The sequence below is a fragment of the Erithacus rubecula genome (assembly GCF_903797595.1).
Source record: "Erithacus rubecula genome assembly, chromosome: 18".
NCBI classification, from domain to species: Eukaryota; Metazoa; Chordata; class Aves; order Passeriformes; family Muscicapidae; genus Erithacus; species Erithacus rubecula.
In genome coordinates, this window is record NC_136670.1 from 6,737,504 (window position 1) to 6,754,340 (window position 16,837).

General features: G+C 53.3%; 2 long non-coding RNA genes across 2 annotated transcripts; both read right to left on the bottom strand.

Moving 5' to 3' along the window:
- Window positions 1–2,562: 2,562 nt before the first annotated feature.
- Window positions 2,563–14,091, bottom strand: LOC306809974. The gene is made up of 3 exons (XR_013776340.1): window positions 13,970–14,091; window positions 5,182–5,339; window positions 2,563–2,694 (listed from the first exon to the last, which is right to left on the bottom strand). It is a non-coding gene; the product is annotated as an uncharacterized lncRNA (long non-coding RNA).
- Window positions 6,179–8,529, bottom strand: LOC306809973. Its single transcript, XR_013776339.1, has 3 exons — window positions 8,392–8,529; window positions 7,915–8,037; window positions 6,179–7,815 (listed from the first exon to the last, which is right to left on the bottom strand). It is a non-coding gene; the product is annotated as an uncharacterized lncRNA (long non-coding RNA).
- Window positions 14,092–16,837: the final 2,746 nt, after the last annotated feature.

The window sequence follows — 16,837 nt, forward strand, 5'->3', positions numbered from 1 at the left end:
GGCTGCTCACTCCTCCCACAGCAAGATGAAGTCCCTGGGGTGGGCACAGCAGCCTGGGGACCTGGCAGCTCAGCCCCAGCCCTCAGGTGCCACCTTGCTGAGCCAGGCTCAGCTGAAGGAACGGTGCTGCAGGCTGAGGATGAAGAGCTGGTGTGAGGCAGAGGTGGAGGGAGGTGTTTGGGAAAGGTGCTTGGGTGTCTCACTCATTCCCTGGGCTGGCTCTGCACTTCCAAAGCCTCCTGCCAGACCCCACTGGAATCCTAATGCACTGTTTATCTCTGCAGCTCCACAGCTCTGTGAGAGGGAGAAGCTGTGCAGGAGCCAGAGCAGGATTTCAGGCTAATTGGATTCTGTGTCTCTGTGGCTTCCCGTGTAGGCAGGCGACTGGGATTAGTGCAGTGTTTCTGAGGAATGGAGGAGAGCAAGGATGACCTGCTTAGGGATTTCCTCCTGCACAGCTTCTGCTGCTGCCTTCAGGAAAGGACTCAGCAGGAAAGGTTTTGAACAGGCCATTTAGGTGGAAGGGCCCAAAGCAGCATGTCCCCACCATCCAAATAGCTTTTTTTTTTTTCCTAAATCTGAAGGGAAGGGAAGGGAAGGGAAGGGAAGGGAAGGGAAGGGAAGGGAAGGGAAGGGAAGGGAAGGGAAGGGAAGGGAAGGGAAGGGAAGGGAAGGGAAGGGAAGGGAAGGGAAGGGAAGGGAAGGGAAGGGAAGGGAAGGGAAGGGAAGGGAAGGGAAGGGAAGGGAAGGGAAATTCCTCCTGAGCCAGCCTGACATGAGATTGGTCTTTCTTGCTGACTCCTTGTCAAGGAACCAGAAAAGGAAATCTAAGAACCAGTGGCTCCTGTGCTCCTCCAGCCCCCTGCCTGGCTTTGCTTCCCTTTCCCTTCCCACTTCCATCCCCAGGCCTGGCTGCTGGCTGGGAGCAGCTCACACATGAACCTTCTCCCTTCTGCGTGTTGCTTGCTGTGTTTGAGGCAGTGAGGGCAGGCACAGGATGCAGCTCATTAGCAGAGATTTATTCCTGTATAAACATTTCATTGCTGTAATTGCACGGCAGTCACGCCTTGTGCCAGGTGTGCAGCCCCAGCCAGGACACGTGGCTGAGCTCTCACTCCCCTGTGACACTTACCGAGTGCCCAGGGCTGGAAACCTGAGCTGTGCCTGCTCTGGGTGAGTGCATGGCCCCAGGCACTGTCTCATGGCATGAGAACCACAGACTCCTAAAATGGCTTGGGTTGAAAGGGATCTTAAAGATGATCTTGTTCCAACACCCTGTTGTGGGCAGGGACACCTTGCACTGTCCCAGGTTGCCCCAGGTGCTGCCCTGGCTTTGAACACTCCCAGGGATGGGGCAGTCACAGCTTCTCTGGGCAATCTGTGCCAGGGCTTCACCTCCCTCCCTAACATCCTGTCTAACCCCACTCTGTGCCACTGGGAAGCCATTTCCCTTCATTCTGTCACTTCATACCCTTGTACAAAGTTCTTTTCATCTCTCTTACAGCCCCTTTAGCCACTGGAATGGGGCTCTAAGGCTTCCTCAGAAACTTCTTGTCCAGGCTGAACAACCTCAGCTCTCAGCCTGTTTCCAGAGCAGATATGCTCTGACATCTCCCTAGCCACAGTTGTGTGGTAGGCCTGGAGTATTTCCTTGCTGTGCAGAGGAAGGGCAGAGGTGCCCAGCCCTGGCTTTGCAGGCAGTGTAGCAGAAGAGGGAATGAACCCCTGTGCCAGCAGCTGTGCACCCCGAGAGCTGCTGGGTGTGCAGTGTCTCTGCTGTGCCAAGGGACAGCCCCTGGGCACTGAGCATGGAGCCCTGACAGGGTGCTTGTCCCCACAGCACACACTGAGCCATGCAGGTAGCCGAGGCTGGGGAGAGGCCTGAACCACTCTGAGTGCCAGGGAGGGGTCCCCCAAGGACATCTTGGATGTGGCTGCTTCCTGCCCTTTGCCACTTCCTCCCCATGGCACTACCAAAATGCTGCCATCTCCCAAAAGCTTCCTGGCAATCCCTTTGTGGCAGTGCAGCACCTCTGGGGCCCCAGGGGTGCAGGAGGGTCATCAGCAGTGCCTGCTGGCTCTGAATGCAGGGTGGCAGGTGCTTGCAGACCTGCTGCTGCAGCTCATGGTCTCTTCTCCCACATCCTCATTCAAATGTTAATTTTATGGATGCCTTTATAAATCTTGTGGCTTTCCCCTGTCCACAGGCTACATAGATTTCATCTTGTTGAGAGGTGACACTTCTGGCCTTTGGTACTAGGTGATCAATTTAATATTCTGAGAGTAGTAAAAAACATGGGACCATATTAACTCACAATTACTCTGCTGCTCCTTCCTGTAACTCTTTCTGTGCCATCCAAAATGCCAGGATGATGAATAGGTGCCTCAGCTGCTGGCAGAGCCACAGGCATGGGACAGCACCAGCCAGAGCCAGCCTCCCAGCTGGAACAGCTGCATGGTGTCCAAATTGTGAGCTGCTATTCTTCTGCTTGCCAAGGAGACAGAGGCTGGTGCCCACCTCTTTGTTAGACCTGGCAGTCTGCAGAAATGCTTGTATCTTACCTTTGAGGCCCTTCCATGTGTCTGAGCAGGGGACACCTGCAGGTGTGCCAGCCACCCAGCACACTGATTTGCCAGGCTGAAAGGAAAAGGCATCCCTCTGCTCACTGTGAGGCAGCCTTGCTGTTGACCAGCCTGGAAAAACATGTTTGGGTCATTCCATCAATGTAAAGGTTAAATGTTTAACTGCAGCTATTGAAAACAAAGCAACAGCAGCAACAACAGCAGGAGCAGAGGAAGTGGATGCCTTATCAATGTCTGGAATTAAGATCTGCATCTAAGCACTGACCAGGTACAGTGCCCTGAAGTCCTGACTGGGCCTTGCCCTGTGTTGAGAGTGTCGCCTGACAACAGCTCAGCCCCACTTCACCCCAGCTGACAGCTTTGCCAAATGGATTTTTGGACTCTTATTTTTGCCTGGGAATTTTGAAGAGGCACCTGATGTGCTCTCTCTGCTGATAAAGAGGGCTTCTTTATGTTGCATCCTTTCTTTTAGCCACTCAGCCTCTCTGAGTATGGCAGTGAGAGTTGAGTACAGGGCCTTTGTTAAGTAAATAGGGACCTGGATGTGTCATTATTTCCCTACCCTATGCATCTCCTAGTTCAGTAGATTTCTCATATATTTAACTCTTGTTGTTTTGCAAAAACACTTTATATTTTAGCATCCTAGAGCAGGTTGTCATTTGAAAACATGGCTCACAGCTTTCATGGCTCCACTACAAGTTGCAATATGCATATTAGTAAAAGAAAAACTAAGACCTCGTCATGATGCAATATATCCAAGAGTCCCTAATGCCCAAATTCCCTCTTCCTGTCACATTTGTGGGTGTGTCACAGCAATGTCCTGCTGCCAGGTGCTGTCTCTGGAGTCTGGGCTCACCCTTTGTGGTCATGTCCCTGCAAAGCTGCAGAGTCCAAGGCAGGCAGGAGATGGGCAGAGCTGCTCCATGTGTACTCCTCCCGTGCTCTGCCTCTCTCTGTGCATGTTGTTGTCACCCTGTCTCCCCAGGACTGGTGTCCTTCCATCAGGTGGCACACTGGTGGCACAGGCACCCTGTGATGGGGTTTTTTGGGCCTGAGCTGTGATCCTCTGCAGCCCACACCCTGCTGATCCTCTGGGGATTTATCAAAAGGCTGGGTGGGAGCAGCTCTGTGACTCCGCTGCTCCTGAATGAGCTCTGGGGGATGCCCAGAGCATCAGCCCAGCCACAGGCTGCAGCCAAATGAGGCTGCTCTGGGCTGTGGGGCCCCAGTGAGCACCCAGATCTTTGCTGGGCTGTCACCTGAGGAACAGCAGCAGATGGATGTGGAAAGCCTTTAAATTCAGCACATGATCAATACTAAACTGATCTTCTGGAGTCTCTTATAAGATTACCCCAGCCTCATGCATCCAATTGCAAAAAAAATCACTCAGCACACTAGGGAGATGTGAGAAACGCTGCAGCCCCCATTTAGGATGCACAGAGCCAGAGTAAGTGACTTCACAATTGTTTATTGCAGTAAATAATTCATCCACTTTACATTTGGTTTTGTTGCTACCCCCACGCTCCTTTCTCTCAATCCTAAAATTCCCATGCTGGGCCGTTTCTGTGGTCATGATTCCCAAACACACACAAACATGCACAAATGTGTCTCAGCCCAGCTTTTCCTGCCTGCCACAGCAGGGAGAGCAGTGCTGAGGAGGGACAGTGCTGGTTCACTGCTTGGCCTGGCTTGGCTGCCATGGTCTCTGCCCCAGTTCTGCTTTCACACAGTGCCAGTGCACAGAACTGTTTGGAAGACATTAACATTGCTAATAGTGTTTCTGTACTAATTAATAATGACATTTGAATAAACTAACACAAATTATCATCTGGCCGGGTGTGAGGGATGGAGTGAGGGCTGCAGCTGAGGCAGAGCAGTGGTGAAGGGGTAGCTGCTGCTCTGGAGTGAGACCAGCTGGGGCAGGTGCAGCTCACATGGCACCTGTCTGGCACCCCTGGGCTTGCCCACCCAGCCAGAGCCAGGAGGGACAGGGCTGAATGGGACCTGGTGTGGGTCATGCAGCCTCTGGGCTGGGGTGCCTGCAGGGCTCAGCCCATCCTGATCACACACACTAGCCAGAGTGGACTCTGGTGGGCTCGCTGAGCTGACAGCTCCTCTGTCAGTGCAGGTTGTTTCAGCTGCTAAAATCAGATTGATGAGAGTCCCTGCCATGGGATGAAGCTCTTCGAGTCCTGTCGACTGAGACAAGGCTGTTATATACATCTCTGAAGCCCTTGGCAGCAGCTAGCTGCTGTTTCTGGATAGTTTTGTCAAAAAGACCAAGTGCAAATTGTCATGTGTCTCTGAATTGTTTGAGTCTGGAAGAGTGTTAGGAAGAGCCTCACACCAGCAAGCTCAAGGCAGCTGTTCCTGGCCACCCTGGAGATTTGACACAGGCTAGGAGAACTCTTGGGAGACTCTGCTCCTCCCTGTGGAGAACACCTTGACTGTCTGTGCCTTGCAGCCCTGCAGACACTGTCCTGGGACTGTCTGATTTGCACAGGTGGGTGCTGAGGCTCTGATCCCAGCTCTGGTTCTGTCCACCCCTGATCACTCTGAAGGGCTGGAGAGTTGAGATCACGGTGCCAGTGCTCTGACCTGAACTGCATCTTCAGGGATGGATCCTCCTTTCCAGGCATTGCCCTGCCATCTTCACTGGCTCTTTGAACACTTCATCCAGCAAGGCAGCAGGTGACCTTTTGGAGCAAAATGATCCCAGCATCCATATGGTATTTTGCATGCAGTCCCCTTGGGATCTGTAAGTAGAGGCCAAATCAGCGTTATTCTCATCCAGTACTTTCAGAGGTGCCATCTGGGATACAGTCACTGCTCTGGGTGATTTTTTCTCCTGAGCAGATCCCCTGAAGCACCTCAGGGTTATTTCTTGATGTGGCCCTTCCTTAAGCCTGGTTTTTGGGGGTCTGGAGCACCTCAGGCATGAGCTGCTTTGCCAGTTTGTGATTCCTGCTGCTCCTTGCTCTGGATTCTGGCTGCAGAGGGGTTGTTACCCCTCCTCAAGGTGTCAGTCCAAGCCCCCAGTGCCTTGGGCATGCAGAGCACTACATCCCCAGCAGCCCAGGTAGGCACCTGCACATCATGGGTGATGTCTGCAGGAGTGACCCCTAAGCTGTGCAAAGGGTTCTGCAGCTGACCTTGGCTTGGGATTGGCCATTATGTCACATCAGGAAAGCCTGATTCCTACCCTGGAATTCTAACCTGGTGGGGTGTGTGAGGAGGTGTGTGCACAGCCCTGCCAGACCCTCACCCCTCTGCAGGCTGCCAGCAAGGGAAGGGGGATGGAGGAGCACCAGGGGGGTGCCCAGCATTTCTGCTGTCCCTGGAGCAGAGCACTCTGGATACCCCTGCAGATGGCAGCTGGTGGCACTCAGCACCTCTGGAGCCATTCTTAAGGCTCTGAGCTTGTTTCCATTAAAGGTGTGTGCCTTGGCTCAAGCCCACATGCTTCCCATGGGTTTTGGCAGGCTGAGCCATGGGGCTGGCTGCTGAGAGTGCTCCTGTGCCAGCAGACAGCAGCTGGGCCTGGGGCTGCACTCAGCCACGTCAGGCTGAGCTGACAGGCCTGCTGTGAAACAAGATGAATGGGCTGAAGTTGGTGAAAATTATTCTAATTTATAATCTGCTGCTTTGTGGAGCTCCCCAATTAATTCTTTCTAGATACATAAGTAGGCCACATGTTTGCTTTGCTTCAAATGTAATAAACATTACACTCTGTCCCCTGCTTTTGGAGCTGGTTCCTGTCAGAGCATTAGTCCCTGTAGCTAATTCCTCACACCTGTCTGTGGGGCTCCAGGGACCCGGGCTGAGCACGGGGCGGAAACGCCAGGCTCCAGGAAACTTGTGGCATGGAGAGATAAATTGCTGATCAAAGGGCTGGTGCACAGTGCCTCTGGATATTCAGTCATGGGCAAGGCAGCCCAGGCTGCTCGGGGAGGGCTTTGTTCCTGACACACAGCCAGCAGCCAGGAGGGGCTGCTGGATCTGCAACCCCAGGCCACAAACACTGGGGAAGAGTGGGGCTCATGGGGGCAGTGTCTGTGGGGAGCTGCTACTCACAGCTCTGCTGGGCTCTGCAGCTCAGCACCCACCCTGGGCAGGAGCATCAGCCTGTGGCTGGTGCAAGTGTCCCTGCACCATCCTCAGGGAAGGGGGCTGCTGTTCCTGCCCTCCTCCTGCTGCAGAGCAGGAGCTCAGCACAGCCATGGCTGTGGAGTCAGACCAGGAGCTGCACCCTTGCTGCCCAGAAATCCTGGACAAGCCTGGAAGAGGTGGGAAAGTTCCAGCAAGAAGGAGCCAGTGGTTCCAGAATGTCCCTGGGATGTTCACAGCCCTAAAGTGCCAGGATGCCCAAGGAAAGGCCCCTTTGGTACAAACCAAGGCTTTGGGCACTGCTGGCCCAGGCAGGGCTGGTCCTGCTGCCAGGGGGAAACAGAGGTGATGGGCAGTTCCTTGTTCCTTCTGTGCATGTAAAAATAGAACCAATTCTACAATGATCCCTGTCACCTCCTTGCCTACATGCAGGGGTTGGAGGTTGATGCTGGGTTTGCTGATAACAAGGGTGCAGAGAGATTTGCAGGTGCAAAAGCCAAGTGCTGGGCTTTATTTTCTGTTTTGATTGTCACGTGAGTGATCACAGACATCACTGCTTTGATTTCTGCCTCCTCTCCTGGTACCCTCATTGTGGTCTCTTCACCTACCTAACAAGTCAAGCCCATCCCACAGGCCCCGAGTGTGAAAATGGGCTGAAAAGCCCAGGTTTTATCATTGCCATCACATCCATCCTCCACCTAAATTCCAAGAACTGCCAGCACTGAGGCAGCAAGATGTGATGCAGACACATGCATGAACTTTTGCTGAACTAGAAGTGACCCTGCTGTTTGTCCTGTTGGCAGTGGTTTCCATGGTCCCAGGGAAACTGGAGACTTTTCCTAAGCCTTTCTCTCCCTTCCACACACAGAAAATATCCTCCATCCTTGCCTACTTTCCCCCAGCCTGCCCAGCACCCTGGCCTTGCTCTGGTGCTGTGTTGTTTCCAGGGGTGAAGCAGGGTAGAGGTGCTTGGCTTGCTGAGATGCCTTTGGTGGAGGGTGGATGAATTGGGGCTGGTTCCTGCTGGTGAAGGTGCCCCCTTCCACCTGGTTTAATACAGTGATGGCTTCTTGTTTGCTGCGCAGAAAAGTGGGGGAAGATTACTTGGCACTTTGTTTGCACCATCTGCAGAGGAAAAAGATTTTTAAAAATAAGTTTAGAGCGTAGTTTAATAGTGGATTTCAGCACTCCTGCCACAAACACTGCCTTGTTCTTTTCTCTCACCTGGCTTTACCCCTCACATCCACAGCTTCTTTGCTGCCATCCAAGTGCCAGAAAGCTGCCTGGCCTTTAGCTCCTGTCCTCCCCTGGGTGTTCAGAGCCAGGAACTCCATGCACTCAGTGAACCTTGGGACAGGGATGAATTCCTTGAGCCCTGCTTGGGAAGAGGTGCTGGCTTTGCACTCTGAGCCCCAACTCCTGGTTCTGTGTGTGCTGTAAGAACAAGGAGCTGAGTCTGGCTCAGCATCTGCTGTGTCTGAGCACACCCAGGGGTTGCCCTTCCCACCTGCCCTTCACCTGGGGGTGAGCATTCACTGCACTCCCTGGGGATGTGCTGGGGGCTCTTAAGGGCAGAGATGCCAGCCTGGCCTCGGGACACGTGGCTCCCCTGTTTCCTGGAGTGCCAGACACAGGCACTTGTGTGCCCCGTGCAGGACTGCCAGGGAGGGAAGCCAAGCAGCTTATCAGACTCACACAGACCTTTCCCATCTGGCTGCTCTTCTGAGGAGTGATCCACAGTCCCTGCAGGTGCCAGCAGCCCTCACCACCACGGCAGGTGCAGCCAAGGCAGGAGGTGCAGCTGATCTGCTTGCAGGGTGGCTCTCAAGCTGCCTCCTCCAGTCCAGGCTGCTGCAGCCCCTGCAGCACCTGCAGCCCCTTTTCTCACCTCAGTTACCCAGGTGGGAGCTGACAGGAAGTCCTGAGATTTGAGTTAGCTCAGGCAGCTTGAGCTGTGTTCCAAAAGACGGGAGACACAAAGCTCAGTCTGGGTCTGGGTCTGGGTCTGGGTCTGAGCCCAGAGCACAGAGGATGGAGAGCTGGTGTGCAGTGACAAGAGGGTGCACAAGATCCTTGAGACTCTAAAGCCACCAGTTCTCCCAGCTGCTGTCCTCTCTGAGCCCTGCCCCAGCCCTGCTCAGGGCACTGAGCTCCCAGGGGCAGGGGTCTCCTGGCACACATGCTCTGTGTCAGCACTGATGCTCTTTGTCCTCCCCACAGCCATTTACAAAGTGCCACAGGCAGCACACGGAGGTGAAGGGAGAACTGCCCACCAGCCTGGATTGAGCTCAGAGTGCACATCTTCCCCTGGTGCTGTCAAGCTCTGTGCCTGCAGAGCCATCGAGGCTGAGCCAGGACATTGTCCCCTCCCCTGTGTCTCCCAAAACTATCCCCCCAGCTTCTGGGGAGGGCTGAGCTAAGTGGGTGTCCACCACCCTGCTGTGAGACCCTCCTGCAGAGGTGTTGGCTTGTTCTGGCTGTGCTGGGAGGCTGAGCTGGCTGCAGCTGTGCCCTGCCTGCAGACACTCCTGTGGCTCAGGAAAGCAGCAATCCCCCGAGTGCCTGCAGCCTGCTCAGTCCCTGGCAGATGGGAGGGGTGCTGGCTCCTGGGGAGCTGTGCCAGGACACGTTTCCAGCCCTGAGATGGGAGTGCTTCTCCCTGAAGGATGCAGGTGTTTCAGAGGTGATGGAGCACTTGCTGCAGGAGCAGACCAAAGCTGGTGGGCAGAGGGGCAGCCAGGCTGGTGAAGCGAAACATTTTAAATGCTTTTCATTCCATCTCTCTGCAGCCCCTGCCTTGCCAGGGGCTGCTCTCTGTTTTCAGTTAACATGGCAACTGCATCAGGACCAAGTAAACAAGCTTTCCAAGTATGCTGAGGAGCCAAGGCAGCTCTGGGCATCTTGGCCATGTCCCTGGGGACAGTGCTGCTGAGTGCTGCAGATGCTGTGGCACAGCTGCTCCCACACCTTGGCTCTGGGACCCTCAGCACCTTCTCTTGAGCCAGGGGTCTGGCTGTGGAGAGGGAGAGGGCATCCCCCACATGTATCCTTGGAGAGAGGGCTCTGCTCTCAGGCTGGACACTCCAGCAGGGTTCTGCATGTGTTTCCTGCTGTTTTCTTTTTCCATCTTTAGTACAGACCCAGGATAAAGCATCATGAGGGGTTAGAAGAGGTAACAGAGCTGGGCACTCAGAGCCACCAAGCCTGTCTTTCATGTCACCCCTCTACTCAGAGAGCTGTGAGTGTCAGACCCTCAGCTTCCCTATCCTGGCCTGGCTCCTGTCCTGAATATATTTTTACATTTTGTGACTCTCAGAGGTTTTTAAATTTAATGGGTTCCTTTTTTTCCTTTCCTCCTTCTTATCACCTGAGTTGGATCCTCTCTGAGCTGCTGCCAGCTCCAGGGATTACAAGTGAATAATTTACGTCTGATGGCATGTTTGAAGTTTAAGAGAAGGAAATGGCAAGTGTAGCCTGCTCCTCATCCCTGCCCCAGTGCCATGGTGCAGGCTCTGCTGTTTCTCCAAAGGCAGCTCTGGGGATTCTCTAAGGAGCCATGTTCTGCACATGGCACGGCCCTGCTTGGGCACAGCCAGACAGATCCTGGCAGCCTGGAGCTCAGGGGTCCCAGGGCACCACAGGAGCACATTTTCACCCAGCTGCCCACCCAGGCTTCTGCTCAGCCACAAGGCAGCAGCTCCAGAGGATCCCAGTGAGTGCCATGGGCTGGCTGAGCTCCCTGTGTGGAAGGGACACGGGGCCAGGAGGGCTCCCTGCCAAACCAGGACGTGTCCTGGCAGCCCTGCAGCACAGAGAGGAGGGCAAGGGGCAGTGGTGTCCTGCTGGAGAGCTGAGTGCTGGGCTGGGTGCAGGGGGTGCCCCGAGGGTCCCAGTTGTCTCCAGTGCTGGTGGAGGAAGGAGAGGCTGAGCACACACACACTCACCTCTGCTTGAGCACCCCACCTGCACAGGGCTGGGGCAGAGAATCCCCCACACCCAGGGGCTGCGTGCCACTGATGGGCTCTGGCCTTTCAGAATGCCGAGCTCGTTGCTGATTCTCAGAGCTGGGGCCACAGGAAGATACTCGGGGAAATTATTTTTAACTCCCTGCGATTCACTCTTCAGAGCTAAGTCACTTTTATCAGCGCTGGTTCAGCCCCAATGAAGGCAATCTTTCCTCATACATACACTTCTCTCTGCAAGGTGGCTCTGACAAAATTTAAATATGAACTTTAGTGGTTTCCAGGAGCTCTTGGAAGAACTAACAAGCGTATCACAGGGTCCAGCATTAAATCCTTCCCTGCTGGGATGCAGTAGAGAACGGAAACTGTCAGGCAGTTTGAGATCCACTTAGCAATTAGTGCAGATGAAAGAAGCACTAACGTGAAAGCCCTGGTCTCTGTGCTGCTGGTGGGAGGAGGAAAGGAACGTGTAAGAGAAACATAACAAAATGCGACTGTGTATCCCACAAAACAATGAATCATTTTAACATTTTCAATCCTTTTCAAGCAGGCAGAAACAGTCGATCAATATGTGACAGAATTAAAGACCTGCAGTAAAACCTTGGAGCTGAGGATCTGTGAGAATCGTGAACGCAGACGGATCTGTGAAATTCTGCATATGGCAATAGCACACCAGAAAAGACCAGCATATGCACAAGAGGCAGAAGCTGCAACAGCACAAGTCTGCTGGGCAAGAAGGCTCCTCTGCCCACCCAGAGGAACACCCACTGTAGAGGAGAAAGCATCACTGGCAAGGGATATGCAGCAGCTACAGAACGCAGGAGTATTTCCCAGAAAACTCAAAGTTACAACAAACATGGCCCTAAGCCATATCCTTGTAAAAGCCTGCAAAAATGTGATTCAGAATGTGTATTCATAAAAGCTGCAGCCATAGCCATGGCTCTGGAGGATTTGGGGCCAGTAAGGACATCTCATAGTCTTTACACTCTGAAGTGGTGAAAACAGCTGAGAGATGCATTCCATTAGTGTGCCACAGCTAACTTGAGGAAAATGGCAATTCCAAGGTAGGTTGGTAGAATGGTATCCCTGGGAAAAGGAAAGGCAGGCATACAACAGCTAAACAGGTGACTACTTGTGCTCAAGGGATGTGATGGACTGTGTCTGAATCTATTCTAAAAATATCTATACTGGACCATTTGAAATGTAGTAGGGAAGACACAAGACCACAGTTTGGAAATACCAATATTTTTAGAAAGTTAGGGTCATTCTTTGGATCCTGGTAATTGAGTGAGCATAGGAGTACCACATGATGCACTTGCAACACATCTTTGGCAGGTTCAGGCTCCTGCAGTTGCACTTTGGAAAAGCTGTCATACACTCACAGAAAGCCTGCTAGTCACAACAGCAGGACAATAAATGCACAAGGAAAGTGTAACTTTAAATTCAGTGCAGTGAGACTGCCACGGGCTGAAGGAAGGCAGGGAACTGACTGCGTGTGCACATATAATGTCAGTTAATGTAACAGTGGTGGTGGCTGAGCAGGATTTGAGTCAGAGGGAACAGGGCATGATGAAAGACAAGCAGAGCTGGGGCTGATGCTGCAGCTCCCAGACTCAGGCACTGAACCAATGCCCTTGGGTACAGGAGGGCTTTGCCAGTCCTTCCCAGCCACACTGTGGTGGTGATCCCAGCCCAGACTCACATCCTTCACAGTGCTGGACTCAGCATCACTCTTCCTTTCTGGGATGTGAGTGCAAAGACTCTCCTAGTAACAGAAATAAACAAGTGTTTTCCAGCTTACAGCCTCTCCACTGCTTTTTGGGCCAGATTGTGACTTTCACTGCAGCACAGTTCTCCTGTCATTATTACAGGAAGATTGCAATTGCTTTGAACCCCGTTTTTCTCTGCCCTTGGGTGACCTCGGGACTGCAGAAGAGTGTGTGTGAGAGAGCTGTGTGTGCCTGCATGTGTGTGGACCAGGGAGACAAGGACAAAGGGAGGCTCTATCATGGTCCTGCTGCCAGTTAGCCCAGGTCCTAAGCTTTCCATCTAGCTGGGATTCTTGGATGCAGCCCACACTTGATGGCCCCAATCTCTGCCTTTCCTCATTTTCTTTGCCCTGTCTTTTTTTACTTTGCTTATCTAGGGCATAGCTTCAGTTATCCACTCTCTTGCAATGCCTAGGTGGTGAGCTGTGCATCTAGATGTAAGCTTTGAGAGCAAACAACTTGGAATAAGTCCCTGTGCCACTGAAGGGAGGGCACTTTGTGAACACATCCCACAGCAGGGACAATTCATCTGCCTGCCCATTAGCAGAGCCAAGTACTTGTCACTGGGCTTTCTTCAGTCTGGGCCTGGACCAGTAAAGCAAATGTTGAATGACTTCTACAAATAACTGCCCCAACCACCAATTTTTATGGGCAGAGTGGCAGCATTTCACGCTGGGCACAACAAGCAGTGGAGATGAAAGCTCAAAGCCAAATAGACATCACAGAGCCAGTACAGATGTGATTTATTAAAGAAATGTCTGGATTGCAGAGGAAGCAGAAAGGTGTATCTTGAAAGGAACCTTTAACGCCTATGAGTGGAAAGGAACAAGGGCTGGGAAGCAAGGGAAGCTGCCAGGGGCAGAAGCTAATGGGGCTGGTCCTGGGGTGTGCTGTCAGCAGGGGACATGTGGCTGGGAGCCAAAGGGTAAGCTGTGCTGCTTCATCTGTGGCCATAAAAGCAAGAGCTGAGTGAAAGGGCTGCCCAAGCTGAGATGAGAGGCAAGGGAGTGCTGCTGGGGAAGGGAATAACCCCAGGCTCCCACAGGGCACTGACATTCTTTGCTGTGGTTTGTGCAGAGAAACCAATAACCACACACCCGTGTCAGCAGGGCACAGTGCATCCTGCACCCTCCCAGGGGCTCCAGCTCCCACCTGGATGTCCAGATCCAGTGCCTGAGCTGCCAGGTTCTGACCACCCTCCCCATCCATCCCTCCTTTCCCATTGTGCCAGCACAGCTGCTCCAGGCTGGCTCCAAGCCTTGGGTCCCCCATCACTGCAAACACTGTCCTGCAAGGACAGTGTCCAGCTTCCAGCAGCTGGCCAGGCCCTTCCAGCTGGACATGCTCAGTCCAGGCTGAGGTACCTGGAGAGCCTTTGGCCTTCCTTTCCTGTCTGTAGCCCCCCACTGCCCAGCCTGTCCTCCCATGCCAGCACACGGCAGGGACAGTGCCAGCACATGCTGTCCCCAGCCCTGGAGCCACTCTGAGCAGCAGAATCTGCTGCATTAGGTCGATTTCAAGAGCCCCTCCAGGTCAGTTAGCAATTACCTGCACCAGATACACGCTTGGAAAGGAGCTTCTGATCTCTTCAATGCACTCGTTTTCCTCTTTCAATTTCAAATTCGCCTCACTGGAAATAGGCACTTCAGCCTCTTTTACAGACCATGGTAAATTAGGATTTCGTCCAGTTCTGTTGGTTTTGCTGATATAGATGTTTTCCTGTGCAGAGGCAATGCCATGGCCAATCTGAGGTGTGTCCAGACCCTTCCTGTTCAGCCACTTCCAGCTGAGCCTGCGGGTGATGTCATGGTACAGAGTGTTCCTGCACAGACCACTGGCCCTTGCATGTGCAGAGCAGCCTCTCCTGGAATGGGCACCCTGCTTCCAAAGCTCCTGTTATCAGTTCAGGCTGGTGCCCCATGCTGTTGAGACATGGCCAGTGAGGAATATGAGCCCTTGAAGAGCCAGCTGAAGTGTAGGTTTCCACCTGCACACTCCAGTCTTGTCCTGAAAGGGAAAGGACTGGAAAGAAGAAAATCCAGGGTCTTTGCATCTGTCCTTATCTTTGTGCTGAAACCTGACTACCATCCACTTGTCACAAAGACATTTTTCACAGTGACATCCTTCATGCTGAGCTCTTCCAGCACTGCACAGGTCACACTGTGGGAATGCTCCAGCTGGTTCATTCTGCTGCTCAGCTGAGGGAGACACATCTCCTGCCTGTGCCCGAGGACACGCTCCAAAGGGAAGGGAGCTCACAGAATCCTGCAGCTGATGCATCTGCAGCAGGCTCTGGGGCCAGTGTGCAGCCACCCTCTGGTCCCCCCACAGGGACCAGGAAGCTGAGGAAGCAGGGCCAGCTGGTTGCAAGCAGGCTGCTGGAAGGGGGTCTGGCAGTTTTCTGCTTGCCTCATCACAGGGCACCCAGAGCCCAATGGGGTCATGCAGCACCCTCTCCCAAAACTGGGGTTCAGTGCTCAGAGGCAGAAGCAATTTTACATAAAGTTCAATTAAATATTTGCTTTATAATTGCGCAACAAATTATTCATAAAGGCATTGGAATCTAATCACAAGGCTGACACCGTGGAGTCTGCAAATGACACAGTACTCGGAGAGAATAAAGATGGGGGGAGCTGCCAGGCTGTGGTGACAGGCAATGTCTGAATCTGTGGGGCAGTGGGAATGTTCCCCCACAGCAGCACGGAAGAACCTCAGCAAGGCAGGGTCGTTTGGCTGAGTAAAGAGAGTGGCATGTGAGAAGTGGCTCTGGGCAAGAGTTTGGGGTGCTTGGCAGCAAACAGGGCAGTGCTGGGTGTGTCCCTCACAACCACGTTCTGTCACTTCCATCTTCGTGTGGACACGCTCTGTGTTGTGTTACAGTGCCCCCAGTTCTGCAGGACTTGTGTAAGCCCAGGACTGCTGTCTCCAGCTCATGCCCCCATCTCCAGCAGGAATCATGGTGCTGGACCTTTTAAAAGGAGCAGAACCTCTCCCAGAGCCATGGGCTATGAAGAAAGTCATCCTAAACCAGAGCAGCATCCAGGTAAAGGCAGGAGGCAATCTGGGCATGTTAGAGGGCATCCCACATTGCAGCCCTCCCGAGACAGGCAGTGTGAGACAAGGATGAGCAGCTGGCCAGAGGAAGCTGAAAAACACAGGGGGAGCAAATGTGAGCTCCCAGGGACCCTTGGCAGGGAGTGTGTCAGGGGGACTTGCTCCCATGCATCTTCATGGCATCCTGAGCTGCAGCTCTGTGAGAAAAGCCCTCTCTGCCAGCCCTGACACCAGTGTTCAGCTCCTTCCAGGGGCATTGTGGAGAGCAGCAGGCTGCCTCCTGCCCCAGGAGGAGCGAGGCTGTTGGCAGGGAGCTGTGTGCATCTCCTGTTCTGCTGAGACAAGGTGGGGTGTGGTCAGGGAATGAGCACAGCTCTGCTGGATGGGTGCTGAGCCCAGCAGCCACTGCAGCCAGGAATTGCTTTGCCTAACAAGCTTCCATCCATCCCAGATTCTGTCCCCTGCTGTCATCCTGGGCAGTGGGCTGCAGCCTGCCCTTGTCCTGCCAGGGAGAAGCCCAGCAGGGCACCCAGTGTTAGGAAAGCTCTGACTGACAGGGGAGCTGGATCCTGGACAGAGCTGGACTGGAGATGGATTGCCTGCCTGCCAAATGTGGACATTAGACAGGGAGTTAGATTAATGGGAGATGGCTCTGCCAACAGAGAGGTGAGTCACAAAGCTTGTCCTGTGCTGAATCTGTTTCTCCAATAGGGAAGGAGTAGGAGGATTTAGCAAGATTAATCTCTCATAGAGTTGTGAGAATAGCCAAGATTCATGGGCTTCTCAGCAGCAAATTTCCAAGTAAGCAGACAGCACTTGGGCTTGCTCCATGTGACACAGCACAGATCTGTGCTGGAAGCTCTGGAGTTTCCTGCCACTGGTCACAGGTAAGATTGACCATAATCCTGTGCTCACACATGAGCCCTGCAAAGCACAGAAGCACCAAGCAAAGTGGCTTGAAAGCATCATTTCCCTGAATTTCCCTGAAGTGGTCTGCAGCTGCTATACCCAAAACAAACAATGCTGGACCTTGCACAGAACACAAGAAGGAGCTAAGAAAGAGCTCATTTTGGCAGCTGAGAGGAGCTGGTGACACATCAGCTGGGAGAGTTTGCCAGGTCTCTGCCACCCTTGCATGAAGGAAGAGTAGGAGCAGGGCTGGACAAGAGCCAGGGCAGCTTTCCTGGTATGACCAGCACTTCCCTCTGGACAGCAGTTTGTGATACAGCATTGACACAGCTGGCAGGATCTGTCAGAGATGGGGAAGGGAGAGCAGGTTGGTCACAGCCACTTTTTGGCAGATGATTGGGAGCTCTGAGGCACCCCTGTCTCCACCCCCTCCAGAACTGAAGTCTCCAGGAA